Raw genomic sequence first — 15749 nt, 5'->3', positions numbered from 1 at the left:
GATCCACTAACGAGATTCTTCTTGATGGCGGGGACATGCTGCACGTTCTTCAGTTGCACGATCTTTCCCGAAGTAAACTTCAGATCTACCGTGCCAACACCATGAACAGAAGCATGCGAGCCATTCCCCATCAGGACGGAACAATCTCGTGCGACCTGGTAAGAAGAAAACAAAGACACATCAGCACACACATGAATATTGGCCCCAGCGTCAACCCACCAATCGGTGGACTGACAAACTGAAAGTATGGTAAACAGATTACCATACCCAGATGCCGCATCATTGTTGCTCTGAGTGACATTCACAGACTTGGAGTCCTGTGCTGGCTTCTTGTACTTGTTTGGACACTTGTTTGCCCAATGTTCATTTGAACCACAAGTAAAGCAGCCATCTCTCTTTTTGTCTTTCTTCTTACCCTTCTTCTTAAAGGTAGTATTCTGCTTGACAGAGTTCTTTCCCTTGAACTTGTGGAAGTTCTTCTGCACCATATTGGCGCTAGAAGAACCCTCTGCCCCTTTCACGTGTGAGTCCTTTGCTCTCGAGTTCTGCTCAACACTGAGATGACCGATGACATCCTCAACAGAGAATTCACGTCTCAAGTGCTTGAGAGAAGTAGCAAAGTTCCTCCAACTAGGAGGGAGTTTTGCAATAATGCAACCCGCGACAAACTTGTCCGGTAACTCACACTTCAAGAGCTCCAGCTCCTTAGCAATGTACTGTATCTCATGAGCCTGGTTCAATACAGAACGGTTATCAACCATCCTGTAATCATGGAACTGCTCCATGGCATACAGCTCACTGCGGGCATCAGTTGCGCCAAATTTGACTTCGAGCGCATCCCACAAGTTTTTTGCAACCCCCATGAATATAGGCGTCAACCAACTTGTCTCCAATCAGACTCAGAACTGCTCCTAAAAAGATTGTGGTTGCCTCCCTAAACGCCTTCACCTGTTCAGGAGCAATCGTTTCTGTGAGGGACACACCACCAACCCAGAACACGTTCATCGTTGTGAGCCACAAGGTGGTCCTAGTCTGTCAACGCTTAAAATGCGTCCCGGTAAACTTTTCCGGTTTCAGAGTAGCAGCAAAGCCTTGAATCGAAAAGAGCCTAAAATAAGGTTTTTGGATTGTTGGAAATATTAGCATTTTTCCGATTAGACTAATCCACGAGTAAACAGTAAGCATGGCATGAAATGTACGCATCTCATAGCTATACCTAAGCATACTAGCTCATACAGAACATAGAGGCGAACCATCTATGAGCAGCACATATACGGCTAGTACAAGTACGAGTAAACGAGGGATGAACAGATCATACCCTCCGGTTGGCCAGGCCAACGCGGCGGCGGCAGGAGCAGCCTCGGCGTCGTCCGTGGCCTTCTTCTTGGCGGCGGCGTCGTCGGCCATGTTGTCGATGCAGGGGAAGCAGAGGCGGACGGAGTTGGGAGCAGTCGCGTCGAGACGCTCCCCAAAAACCTTATTGCGTCGGGATGGTGTCGCCGGAGGCAGCACAGTGTGAGGAGCGCGCGGCGGAGAAGGGACGCGCGTGTACCACTCCTCTAACCGAGCTCCCAATGGCATGTGGTAGAGCAGCCCTTATAAAAGGGTCTCAACTCTCCTCAACTAGTAAGGTAGGACTAAACTTCCCACCACCTGCCATCTCATACATGGGCCTCAAGATTAACCAGAGATTAATGTCTTATATGGGTCTAAGCCCATCCATAATCCACCACCGTCCAGGCCAGGGAAGCCTTCGCGCCGGCAAAGCCGGAGTAGACGAACTGCTCGCCATCGCCGTCGCCCAGGATGGCGGCGCTGAAGCCAAAGCACACGAGGAGGAGAGCCGCGAGAAGGGAGCGCAGATTGTCCATGCCAGCTACGCCGCCAGCGAGAGAGAGGAGTGTGGCAAGCTCAGCTAGTGCAGCCGGCGCAATGCCGAGTCGCCGTATATGATTTGCAGCTGCGGAGTCCGTGTCCGGCTACTATTATGCGCTTGACTTCGCTGCCGGAGTCTTCGTCTTCCCGAGAAGAGCTCGTGGCGCAGCTGCGGCGAATCACGCTCGTGAGATGCCATCTACTCCTATCTATCTTCTTCCCGGTTGGTCCGGGTCCGAAGTTTCCGAGCCTCGTGCATACACACTCGCTCGCGATTCGCGAGGCGCTGACTGACACAGACATTTGCACACAAATGGCGTAGAAATGCAGACTTGATCGATCGGTAGATCGGGACTGCTCTATTTGTCATTAATGGTCGGCAAGTAGGTTTCGTGGGGCCGGTAACAACAACATATGTGTGGTTCCGATGTTTTCTACGTCAAGGACAAAGAAGAATTCAAATTGGGATCCGCCAAGGATGTTTAGGAAATGCTATGACGCACCCGACTGATCTCTTCGCGCGCGCCCACACCCTCCATGGCTGTCGGATCTGTTTTTTATCGACGGCTTCCGAGCAACCTCCACCATAGCCCAGATTTGCAACTTGGCCCTTGTTGCAATTGTTCGAGCACAACAAAAGGTTTGTTGCCGGCCGATCAGGCGTGAGGCAGCTGCAATCTCCTGGGGCGAGGGTACCGTGTGAAGGAAATATGCCCTAGAGGCAATAATAAAGTTATTATTCATTTCCTCATATCATGATAAATGTTTATTATTCATGCCAAAATTGTATTAACCGGAAACATAATACATGTGTGAATACATAGACAAACATAGTGTCACTAGTATGCCTCTACTTGACTAGCTCGTTGATCAAAGATGGTTGAGTTTCCTAGCCATAGACATGAGTTGTCATTTGATTAACGGGATCACATCATTAGGAGAATGATGTGATTGACTTGACCCATTTCGTTAGCTTAGCACTTGATCATTTAGTTTACTGCTATTGCTTTCTCCATGACTTATACATGTTCCTATGACTATGAGATTATGCAACTCCCGAATACCGGAGGAACACTTTGTGTGCTACCAAACATCACAACGTATCTGGGTGATTATAAAGGTGCTCTACAGGTGTCTCCGATGGTGTTTGTTGAGTTGGCATAGATCAAGAATAGGATTTGTCACTCCGATTGTCGGAGAGGTATCTCTGGGCCCTCTCGGTAATGCACATCACTATAAGCCTTGCAAGCAATGTGACTAATGAGTTAGTTACGGGATGATGCACTACAGAACGAGTAAAGAGACTTGCCGGTAACAAGATTGAGCTAGGTATTGAGATGCCAACGATCGAATCTCGGGCAAGTAATGTTGGGGAACGTAGTAATTTCAAAAAAAATCCTACGCACATGCAAGATCATGGTGATGCATCGCAACGAGAGGGGAGAGTATGTCTACGTACCCTCGTAGACCGAAAGCGGAAGCATTTATCAACGCGGTTGATGTAGTCGTACACCTTCACGATCCGTCCCGATCAAGTACCGAATGTACGACACCTCCGTGTTCAGCACACGTTCAGCTCGATGACGTCCTCGCCTTCTTGATCCAGCAAGAGGGGCGAAGTAGTAGATGAGTTCCGGCAGCACGACGGCGTGGTGACGGTGTTGGTGAAGAACAATCTCCGCAGGGCTTCGCCTAAGCACTACGAAAACTATGACGGAGGATAAACTAGAGGGGACGGGGTTGCCGGCACACGGCTTGGTGTTTCTTGATGTATCTTGGGTGCTAGCCCTACCCCTCTATTTATATGTTGAGCCTTGGGGTCGAAACTTGGAGTAAAAGCCTCCACAAAGTCGGTTTCACCCGAAAGGCAAGAGTCCTTCTTGGACTCCAGGGCCAGACGCCAGGGTTCCCGGCGTCTGGACCCAGATGCCAGGGACCCTGGTGTCTGGCCCCTGGACTCCGCAAAACTTCCTTTTGCGCTTTCCAAAAACTTTGTGGGCTTTCCCCTTTGGCCCAAATAAAGTGTTCTCGTACCCAAACATTTCGGGAAACATCCGGAACCCCTACCGGTGAATTCCGGAACCCGTCCGGAGACCAAATACTATTATCCCATATATCAAACTTTATCTCCGGACCATTCCGGAGTTCCTCGTCATGTCCGTGATCTTATCCGGGACTCCGAACAATAGTCGGTTGCCAACATACATAACTCATATAATACTATATCATCAACGAATGTTAAGCGTGCGGACCCTACGGGTTCGAGAACTGTGTTGACATGACCGAGACACCTCTCTGGTCAATAACCAATAGCGGAACCTGGATGCCCATATTGGCTCCTACATATTCTACGAAGATCTTTATCGGTCGAACCGCATAACAATATACGTTGTTCCCTTTGTCATCGGTATGTTACTTGCCCGAGATTCGATCGTCGGTATCACTATACCTAGTTCAATCTCGTTACCGATAAGTCTCTTTACTCGTTCCGTAATGCATCATCCCACAACTAACTCATTAGTCACATTGCTTGCAAGGCTTATAGTGATGTGCATTACCGAGAGGGCCAAGAGATACCTCTCCGACAATCGGAGTGACAAATCCTAATCTCGATCTATGCCAACTCAACAAGTACCATTGGAGACACCTGTAGAGCATCTTTATAATCACCCAGTTACGTTGTGACATTTGATAGCACACAAGGTGTTCCTTCGGTATTCGGGATTTGCATAATCTCATAGTCTTAGGAACATGTATAAGTCATGAAGAAAGCAGTAGCAATGAAACTGTAACGATCATAATGCTAAGCTAATGAATGGGTCTTGTCCATCACATCATTCTCCTAATGATGTGATCCCGTTCATCAAATGACAACACATGTCTATGGTTTAGGAAACATAACCATCTTTGATAAACGAGCTAGTCAAGTAGAGGCATACTAGGGACACTTTGTTTTGTCTATGTATTCACACATGTACTAAGTTTCCGGTTAATACAATTCTAGCATGAATAATAAACATTTATCATGAAATAAGGAAATAAATAATAACTTTATTATTGCCTCTAGGGCATATTTCCTTCAGTCTCCCACTTGCACTAGAGTCAATAATCTAGTTCACATCGCCATGTGATTTAACACCAATAGTTCACATCACCATGTGATTAACACCCATAGTTCACATCATCATGTGACCAACACTCAAAGGATTTACTAGAGTCAGTAATCTAGTTCACATCGCCATGTGATTAACACCCAAAGAGTACTAAGGTGTGATCATGTTTTGCTTGTGAGAGAAGTTTAGTCATCGGGTCTGCCAAATTCCGATCCGTATGTATTTTGCAAATTTCTATGTCTACAATGCTCTGCACGGAGCTACTTTAGCTAATTGCTCCCACTTTTAATATGTATCCGGATTGTGACTTAGAGTCATCCAGATCGGTGTCAAAGCATGCATCGACGTAACTCTTTACGACGAATTCTTTATCACCTCCATAACCGAGAAATATTTCCTTAGTCCTCTAAGGATAATTTTGATTGCTGTCCAGAGATCTACTCCTAGATCAAAATTGTACTCCCTTGCCAAACTCAGGGCAGGGTATACAATAGGTCTGGTACACAGCATGGCATACTTTATAGAACCTATGGCTGAGGCATAGGGAATGACTTTCATTCTCTCTCTATCTTTTGTCGTGGTCGTGCTTTGAGTCTTACTCAACTTCACACATTGCAACGCAGGCAAGAACTCCTTCTTTGACTTTTCCATTTTGAACTACTTCAAAAACTTGTCAAGGTATGTACTCATTGAAAAAAAACTTATCAAGCGTCTTGATCTATCTCTATAGATCTTGATGCTCAATATGTAAGCAGCTTCACCGAGGTCTTTCTTTCAAACACTCCTTTATGCTTTCCAGAAAATTCTACATTATTTCCGATCAACAATATGTCATTCACATATACTTATCAGAAATGATGTAGTGCTCCCACTCACTTTCTTGTAAATACAGGCTTCACCATAAGTCTATATAAAACTATATGCTTTGATCAACTTATCAAAGCGTATATTCCAACTCCGAGATGCTTGCACCAGTCCATAGATGGATCGCAGGAGCTTGCATATTTTGTTAGCACCTTTAGGATCGACAAAACCTTCTGGTTGCATCACATACAACTCTTCTTTAAGAAATCCATTAAGGAATGCATGTTTGACATCCATTTGCCAAATTTCATAAAATGCGGCAATTGCTAACATGATTCGGACAGACTTTTAAGCATCGATACAAGTGAGAAAATCTCATCGTAGTCAACACCTTGAACTTGTCGAAAACATTTTTGTGACAATTTGAGCTTTGTAGATAGTAACACTACTATCAGCGTCCGTCTTCCTCTTGAAGATCCATTTATTCTCTATTGCTTGCCGATCATCGGGCAAGTCAACCAAAGTCCATACTTTGTTCTCATACATGGATCCCATCTCAGATTTCATGGCCTCAAGCCATTTCGCGGAATCTGGGCTCATCATCGCTTCCTCATAGTTCGTAGGTTCGTCATGGTCAAGTAACATGACCTCCAGAACAGGATTACCGTACCACTCTGATGCGGATCTTACTCCGGTTGACCTACGAGGTTCAATAGTAACTTGATCTGAAGTTATATGATCATCATCATTAGCTTCCTCACTAATTGATGTAGGAGTCACATGAACTTATTTCTGCGATGAACTACTTTCCAATAAGGGATCAGGTACAGTTACCTCATCAAGTTCTACTTTCCTCCCACTCACTTCTTTCGAGAGAAACTCCTTCTCTAGAAAGGATTCATTCTTAGCAACAAAGATCTTGCTTTTGGATCTGTGATAGAAGGTGTACCCAACATTTTCTTTTGGGTATCCTATGAAGACGCACTTCTCCGATTTGGGTTTGAGCTTATCAGGTTGAAACTTTTTCACATAAGCATTGCAACCTCAAACTTTAAGAAACGACAGCTTAGGTTTCTTGCCAAACCATAGTTTATACGGTGTCGTCTCAACGGATTTAGATGGTGCCCTATTTAACGTGAATGCAGTTGTCTCTAATGCATAACCCCAAAACGATAGTGGTAAATCGGTAAGAGACATCATAGATCGCACCATATCTAATAAAGTACGGTCACGATGTTTGGACACACCATTATGCTATGATGTTCCAGGTGGCATCAGTTTGTGAAACTATTCCACATTGTTTTAATTGAAGGCCAAACTCGTAACTCAAATATTTGCCTCTGCGATCAGATCGTAGAAACTTTATTTTCTTGTTACGATGATTCTCTACTTCATTCTGAAATTATTTGAACTTTTTAAATGTTTCAGACTTATGTTTCATCAAGTAGATATACCCATATGTGCTCAAATCATCTGTGAAGGTCAGAAAATAATGATACCCGCCGCGAGCCTCAACACTCATCGGACCGCATACATCAGTATGTATTATTTCCAACAAGTCTGTTGCTCGCTCCATTGTTCCGGAAAATGGAGTCTTAGTCATCTTGCCCATGAGTCATGGTTCGCAAGCATCAAGTGATTCCAAAAGCCCATCAGCATGGAGTTTCTTCATGCGCTTTTACACCAATATGACCTAAACGGCAGTGCCACATATAAGTTGCACTATCATTATTAACTTTGCATCTTTTGGCTTCACTATTATGAATATGTGTATCACTAAGATTGAGATTCAATAAACCATTCACTTTGGGCGTATGACCTCAAAAGGTTTTATTCATGTAAACAGAATAACAATTATTCTTTGACTTAAATGAATAACCGTATTGCAATAAACATGATCCAATCATATTATGCTCAATGCAAACACCAAATAACATTTATTTTAGGTTTAACACTAATCCCGAAGGTAAAGGGAGTGTGCGATGGTGATCTTATCAACCTTGGAATCATTTCCAATTCACATCATCACCTCGCCCTTAACTAGTCTCTGTTTATATTGCAACTCCCGTTTCGAGTTACTACTCTTAGCAACTGAACTAGTATCAAATACCGAGCGGTTGCTATAAACACTAGTAAAGTACACATCAATAACATGTATATCAAATATACCTTTGTTCACTTTGCCATCCTTCTTATCCGCCAAGTATCTAGGGGCAGTTCCACTTCCAGTGACCATTTCCTTTGCAGTAGAAGCACTTAGTTTCAGGCTTGAGTCTAGCTTTGGGTTTCTTCACGGGAGTGACAACTTGTTTGTCATTCTTTCTTGAAGTTCTCTTTCTATTCCTTTGCCCTTTTCTTGAAACTAGTGGTCTTGTAAACCATCAACATTTGATGCTCTTTCCTGATTTCTACCTTCGTCGATTTCAACATCGCGAAGAGCTCGGGAATTAGTTTCATCATCCATTGCATATTATAGTTCATCATGAAGTTCTAGTAACTTGGAGATAGTGACTAGAGAACTTTGTCAATTACTATCTTATCTGCAAGATTAACTCCCACTTGATTCAAGCAATTGTAGTCCTCACACATTCCGAGCACATGCTCACTAGCTGAGCTATTCTCCTCCATCTTGTAGAAAACAAAAAACCACTTCAAGGTACTGTAATGAACTCATTCTTTATTTGTATTGGTGTTAAATCTACTGTATTCCAACTTGTCTATGGTTTATAAACTATTTTACTAGCAATAGATTCATCAAAATAAGCAAACAACACACGAAAAACAGAATCTGTCAAAAACAGAAGAGTCTGTAGTAATCTGTATCAAACGTATACTTCTGTAACTCCAAAAATTCTGAAATAAATTGGTGGACCTGAGGAATTTGTCTATTAATCTTCTGCAAAAAGAATCAACTTAAAAGCACTCTTCTGTAAAAAATGACAGCTAAACTCGTGAGTGCAAAGTTTCTGTTTTTTACAGCAAGATCACATTAACTTCCACCCAAGTCTTCCCAAAGGTTCTACTTGGCACTTTATTGAAACAAAAGCTATAAAACATGATTACTACAGTATATTAATCATGTGAACACACAAAAACAGTAGGGGTAAATATTGTATTGTCTCCCAACAAGCGCTTTCCTTTAATGCCTTTCTAGCTAGGATGATGATTTCAATGATGCTCACATAAAAGATAAGAGTTGAAACATAAAGAGAGCATCATGAAGAATATGACTAGCACATTTAAGTCTAACCCACTTACTATGCATAGGGATTTTGTGAGCAAACAACTTATGGGAACAATAATCAACTAGCATAGGAAGGCAAAACAAGCATAACTTTAAAACTTTGAGCACATAGAGAGGAAACTTGATATTATTGCAATTCCTACAAGCATATGTTCCTCCCTCATAATAATTTTCAGTAGCATCATGGATGAATTCAACAATATAACCATCACATAAAGCATTATTTTCATGATGCACAAGCATATAAATTTTACTACTCTCCACATAAGCAAAATTCTTCTCATTTGGAATAGTGGGAGCAAACTCAACAAAATAACTATCATGTGAAGCATAATCCAATTGAAAATTAAAATCATGAGGACAAGTTTCATGGTTATCTTTATTCATTATAGAATATGTGTCATCACAATAAACATCATAAATAGGAGGCATGCTTTCATCATAATAAATTTGCTCATCAAAACTTGGGGGACTAAACATATCATCTTCATCAAACATAGGCCCTGTTTGGTTCATAAGTCCTAGGACTTTTTCTAGTCCCAACTAAAAAGTCCCTAGTCCCTAAAAAGTCCCTCCCTGTTTGTTTCCAGAGACTAAAAAGTCCCTAGTCCCTTCCTAGAGGTTATTAAATGACCATGTTGCCCCTAGTATATAGAAAAATAACAATCAAACAACACCATGGGGTGGCGGGCCAATGGATGCATGGAGGGGCATTGTTGGAAAAGTCCCAAAAAAGACTCTCCTTGAGAGTCTTCTTCATTTAGTCCCAAATGCCTAGTTTAGTCCCTAAAAAGTCCCTCCCATTTGGTAAAAAAGTCTCTAAGAGGGACTTTTTCTAGTCCCTACACAAAAAAGTCCCTGGAAACAAACAACCCCATAGCATCCCCAAGCTTGTGGCTTTGCATATCATTAGCATCATGGGTATTCAAAGAATTCATACTAACAACATTGCAATCATACTCATCATTCAAATATTTTATGCCAAGCATTCTATGTAATTCTTCTTCTAGTACTTGAGCACACTTTTCCTTCCCATCATACTAACGAAAGATATTAAAAATATGAAGCGTATGAGACAAACTCAATTCCATTTTTTTGTAATTTTCTTTTATAGACTAAACTAGTGATAAAACAAGAAAGAAAAAGCTTCGATTGCAAGATCTAAAGATATACCTTCAAGCACTCACCTCCCCGGCAACGGTGCCAGAAAAGATCTTGATGTCTACTACACAACCTTCTTCTTGTAGACGTTGTTGGGCCTCCAAGTGCAGAGGTTTGTAGGACAGTAGCAAATTTTCCTCAAGTGGATGGCCTAAGGTTTATCAATCCATGGGAGGCGTAGGTTGAAGATGGTCTCTCTCAAACAACCCTGCAACCAAATAACAAAGAGTCTCTTGTGTCCCCGACACACCCAATACAATGGTAAATTGTATAGGTGCACTAGTTCGGCGAAGAGATGGTGATACAAGTGCAATATGGATGGTAGATATGTGTTTTTGTAATCTGAAAAATATAAAAACAGCAAGGTAACTAATGATAAAAGTGAGCACAAACGGTATTGCAATGCTAGGAAACAAGGCCTAGGGTTCATACTTTCACTAGTGCAAGTTCTCTCAACAATAATAACATAATTGGATCACATAACTATCCCTCAACATGCAACAAAGAGTCACTCCAAAGCCACCAATAGCGGAGAACAAACGAAGAGATTATGGTAGGGTACGAAACCACCTCAAAGTTATTCTTTCGGATCGATCTATTCAAGAGTTCGTACTAGAATAACACCTTAAGACACATATCAACCAAAACCCTAATGTCACCTAGATACTCCAATGTCACCTCAAGTATCCGTGGGCATGATTATACGATATGCATCACACAATCTCATATTCATCTATTCAACCAACACAAAGTACTTCAAAGAGTGCCCCAAAGTTTCTATCGGAGAGTCAAGACGAAAACGTGTGCCAACCCCTATGCATAGGTTCATGGGCGGAACCCGCGAGTTGATCACCAAAACATACATCAAGTGGATCACGTGATATCCCATTGTCACCACAGATAAGCACGACAAGACATACATCAAGTGTTCTCAAATCCTTAAAGACTCGATCGGATAAGATAACTTCAAAGGGAAAACTCAATCCATTACAAGAGAGTAGAGGGGGAGAAACATCATAAGATCCAACTATAATAGCAAAGCTCGCGATACATCAAGATCGTATCACCTCAAGAACACGAGAGAGAGAGAGAGAGAGAGAGAGAGAGAGATCAAACACATAGCTACTGGTACATACCCTCAGCCCCGAGGGTGAACTACTCCCTCCTCATCATGGAGAGCGCCGGGATGATGAAGATGGCCACCGATGAGGGTTCCCCCCCCCCTCCGGCAGGGTGCCGGAACAGGGTCCCGATTGGTTTTTGGTGGCTACAGAGGCTTGTGGCGGCGGAACTCCCGATCTATTCTGTTCCCCGATGGTTTTAGGGTATATGGATATATATAGGCGAAAGAAGTCGGTCGGGGAAGCCACGAGGGGCCCACGAGGGTGGAGGGCGCGCCCATGGGGTGTAGGCACGCCCCCCTACCTCGTGCTCTCCTCGTTGATTCCCTGACGTGCACTCCAAGTCTCCTTGATTGCTTCCGTTCCAAAAATAACTCTCCCGAAGGTTTCATTCCGTTTGGACTCCGTTTGATATTCCTTTTCTGCGGAACACTGAAATAGGCAAAAAACAGAAACTGGCACTAGGCTCTGGGTTAATAGGTTAGTCCTAAAAATAATAAAAAAGTGCATAGTAAAGCCCAGTAAACATCCAAGATGGATAATATAATATCATGAATACTTCATAAATTATAGATACGTTGGAGACGTATCAGCATCCCCAAGCTTAATTCCTGCTCGTCCTCGAGTAGGTAAATGATAAAAGAAAGAATTTATGAAGTGCGAATGCTAGCAGGTGCACAAGTTTGATCAATGATAATTTCAATCACCTTTTCTAGCATCATTATATGTCATAACAGTAGCTCATATCATAAAACTTTGCATGATCAAGTAACAAACTATTCACATGTTAAAGTATAGATCATAAACTTTCTTGAAAACTAACAAACCGTATTATTAGTCATCAAACAATTACAATTCATCTTATTTTCAGGAAGAGTCTATGTCAGAGCTTTGATTCAGCAAATTTCACATACTCAACTATCATTTAGTCTTCCATGATTGCTACCACTCAAAGCATATTTTTAGAACAAATAGTATTCATCGAACAAAGAGAAAGATAGGGGCTTAATGTTTCGCCTCCCAACCTTTTACCTCAAGGGTAATGTCAACAATAATAATTCATGCTCAAATATATTTGAATGGCCATATATGCTTAGATCTTTCCATCACATGATGCTTGCCAACTAAAGAGTAGGTTGGAATGAGAAGGAATACTACTGACTCTTGCATAAAAGTAAAAGATAGGCCCTTCGCAGAGGGAAGCAGGGATTTGCAGAGGTGCCAGAGCTCGAAGCAAAAACAGAGATGAAAATAATTTTGAGAGGTATGCTTTCATTGTCAACATAACGACCAAGAGTTCCCAATATCTTACATACTAGATACATTATAGGCGGTTCCCACGCAGAAAGGTAAAGTTTTTTACTCCCCCTCCACCAACATTCACACTCCACGGCTTGTCCGAAACAACGGGTGCCGTCCAACTATCAACATTCCTAGGGGAGTTTTGTTTAAATTATTTGAGATTTTGTTTTTGATCTTTTGATCATAGGACTGGGCATCCCAGTTACCAGCCATTTTCTCGTGAATGATGAGCGGAGTCCACTCATCGTGAGAATAACCCACCTAGCATGGAAGATACTGACAGCCCCTAGTCGCTACATGAGCGATTCGGGCATACAAAACAGATTATTATTTGAAGGTTTAGAGTTTGGCACATGCAAATTCACTTGGAACGGCAGGTAAATACCGCATATAGGTAGATATGGTGGACACTCATGGAAGAAACTTGGTTCAAGGAATTTGGATGCACAAGCAGTATTCCCGCTTAGTACAGATATTTTGGCTAGCAAAGGATTCTAAATAGCAAGCACCACATGTTAGAGGATCCATAACAATATAACTTCTATACAAATATACCCAAGCATAACTCATTATGTTGTCTTCCTTGTCCAACTTCAACTAATTTGCTCAGGTTTGAAAATAATTAATGGGGCTCACAATCATAGAAGATGTCCAAGATAGTATATTTATATGTGAAATCTCTCTTCCTTCAATATTCTTTCATGAAAATTGTTCAAGTGACCAATACAATGTTTGCTAACCTTCAAAAAAATTTACCACCTCTACTTCTTATATGTGAAGTCATTACTCCCCATGGGAAGCATATGAAACATATATAATTTCAGATTTATGACATTCAAATCATTCAACCATTTACTCACAGGATATAAGTGAAGCACATGAGTAAATGACAAACTACTCCAAAAAGATATAAGTGAAGATCAATGAGTAGTTAAATAATTATGTAGCTATGTGAGGACTCTCTCTCATTTAAGAATTTCAGATCTTGGGATATTATTCAAACAGCAAACAAAACAATATAAAACGACATTTCAAGGATAGCACTCATCATGTGAAGAAGCAAAAACTTAGGCTCAAACGATACTAACCGATAATTGTTGAAGAAGAAAGGTGGGATGCCTACCGGGGCATCCCCAAGCTTAGATGCTTGAGACTTCTTGAAATATTATCTTGGGGGTGCCTTGGGCATCCCCAAGCTTGAGCTTTTGTGTCTCCTTAATTCCTCTCATATCACGGTTTCCTAAATCTCGAAAGCTTCATCCACACCAAACTCAACAAGAACTCGTGAGATAAGTTAGTATAAACCAATGCAAAAACCTTATCGTTTTCTAATGTAACAAATCACTAAAATTATTATTCAACATTGCATACTAAATGCTTCTGCATATTTAATAGTCCTATCCTCAAATAGAATCATTAAACAAGCAAACATATGCAAACAATGCAAACATAACAGCAATCTGCCTAAACAGGACAGTCTGTAAAGAATGCAGCAAGATCCATACTTCCCTAGCTCCAAAAATTATGAAAGAAAATTCCCACTGTAGTGAATTTATCATAGCTTATTATGCAAAAGGTTTCAACATTTTATCACATTCTGACTTTTCTAGGGAATTTTTGCAACAGCGGTAAACTTTCTGTTTTGAAACAGCAACATATATACTTGCAAAATAAGCATGGTAAAGGCTATCCTTGACATTTTTATTGAAAATAGAGATGCAAAACATTATTCTAAATAACAGAAACCAAATACTAACAAAATAAAATGACGCTCCAAACAAAACACATATCATCTGGTGAATAAAAATATAGCTCCAAGTAAAGTTACCGATGAACGAAGACGAAAGAGGGGATGCCATCCGGGGCATCCCCAAGCGTAGGCTCTTAGTTGTCCTTGAATATTACCTTGGGGTGCCTTGGGAATCCCCAAGATTAGGCTCTTGCCACTCCTTATTCCATAGTCCATCGAATCTTTACCCAAAACTTGAAAACTTCACAACACAAAACTTAACAGAAGGTCTCGTGAGCTCCGTTAGCGAAAGAAAACAAAAAACCACTTCAAGGTACTGTAATGAACTCATTCTTTATTTTATTGGTGTTAAATATAATGTATTCCAACTTATCTATGGTTTATAAACTATTTTACTAGCCATAGATTCATCAAAATAAGCAAACAACACACGAAAAACAGAATCTGTCAAAAACAGAAGAGTCTGTAGTAATCTGTATCAAACGTATACTTCTGGAACTCCAAAAATTCTGAAATAAATTGGTGGACCTGAGGAATTTGTGTATTAATCTTCTGAAAAATGAATCAACTTAAAATCACTCTTCTGTAAAACATAACAGCTAAACTCGTGAGCGCAAAGTTTCTGTTTTTTACAGCAAGATCACATTAACTTCCACCCAAGTCTTCCCAAAGGTTCTACTTGGCACTTTATTGAAACAAAAGCTATAAAACATGCTTACTACAGTAGATTAATCATGTTAACACACAAAAACAGTAGGGGTAAATATTGGGTTGTCTCCCAACAAGCGCTTTTCTTTAATGCCTTTCTAGCTAGGCATGATGATTTCAATGATGCTCACATAAAAGATAAGAGTTGAAACATAAAGAGAGCATCATGAAGAATATGACTAGCACATTTAAGTCTAACCCACTTCCTATGCATAGGGATTTTGTGAGCAAACAACTTATTGGAACAATAATCAACTAGCATAGGAAGGAAAAACAAGCATAACTTTAAAACTTTGAGCACATAGAGAGGAAACTTGATATTATTGCAATTCCTACAAGCATATGTTCCTCCCTCATAATAATTTTCAGTAGCATCATGGATGAATTCAACAATATAACCATCACATAAAGCATTATTCTCATGTTTCACAAGCATATAAATTTTACTACTCTCCACATAAGCAAAATTCTTCTCATTCGGAATAGTGGGAGCAAACTCAACAAAATAACTATCATGTGAAGCATAATCCAATTGAAAATTAAAATCATGATGACAAGTTTCATGGTTATCTTTATTCTTTATAGCATACGTGTCATCACAATAAACATCATAAATAGGTGGCATGCTTTCATCATAATAAATTTGCTCATCAAAACTTGGGGGACTAAAC

At 41.0% G+C, this 15749-nt stretch overlaps 1 pseudogene; it reads right to left on the bottom strand.

Moving 5' to 3' along the window:
* LOC109757001 (L-type lectin-domain containing receptor kinase SIT2-like) overlaps positions 1–1871 on the bottom strand; it is a 92158-nt pseudogene extending 90287 nt beyond the window's left edge.
* Positions 1872–15749: the final 13878 nt, after the last annotated feature.

The sequence above is a fragment of the Aegilops tauschii genome, chromosome 5, assembly GCF_002575655.3.
Source record: "Aegilops tauschii subsp. strangulata cultivar AL8/78 chromosome 5, Aet v6.0, whole genome shotgun sequence".
Classification (NCBI taxonomy): domain Eukaryota; kingdom Viridiplantae; phylum Streptophyta; class Magnoliopsida; order Poales; family Poaceae; genus Aegilops; species Aegilops tauschii.
This window is presented reverse-complemented; position numbering and strand designations above follow the sequence as displayed.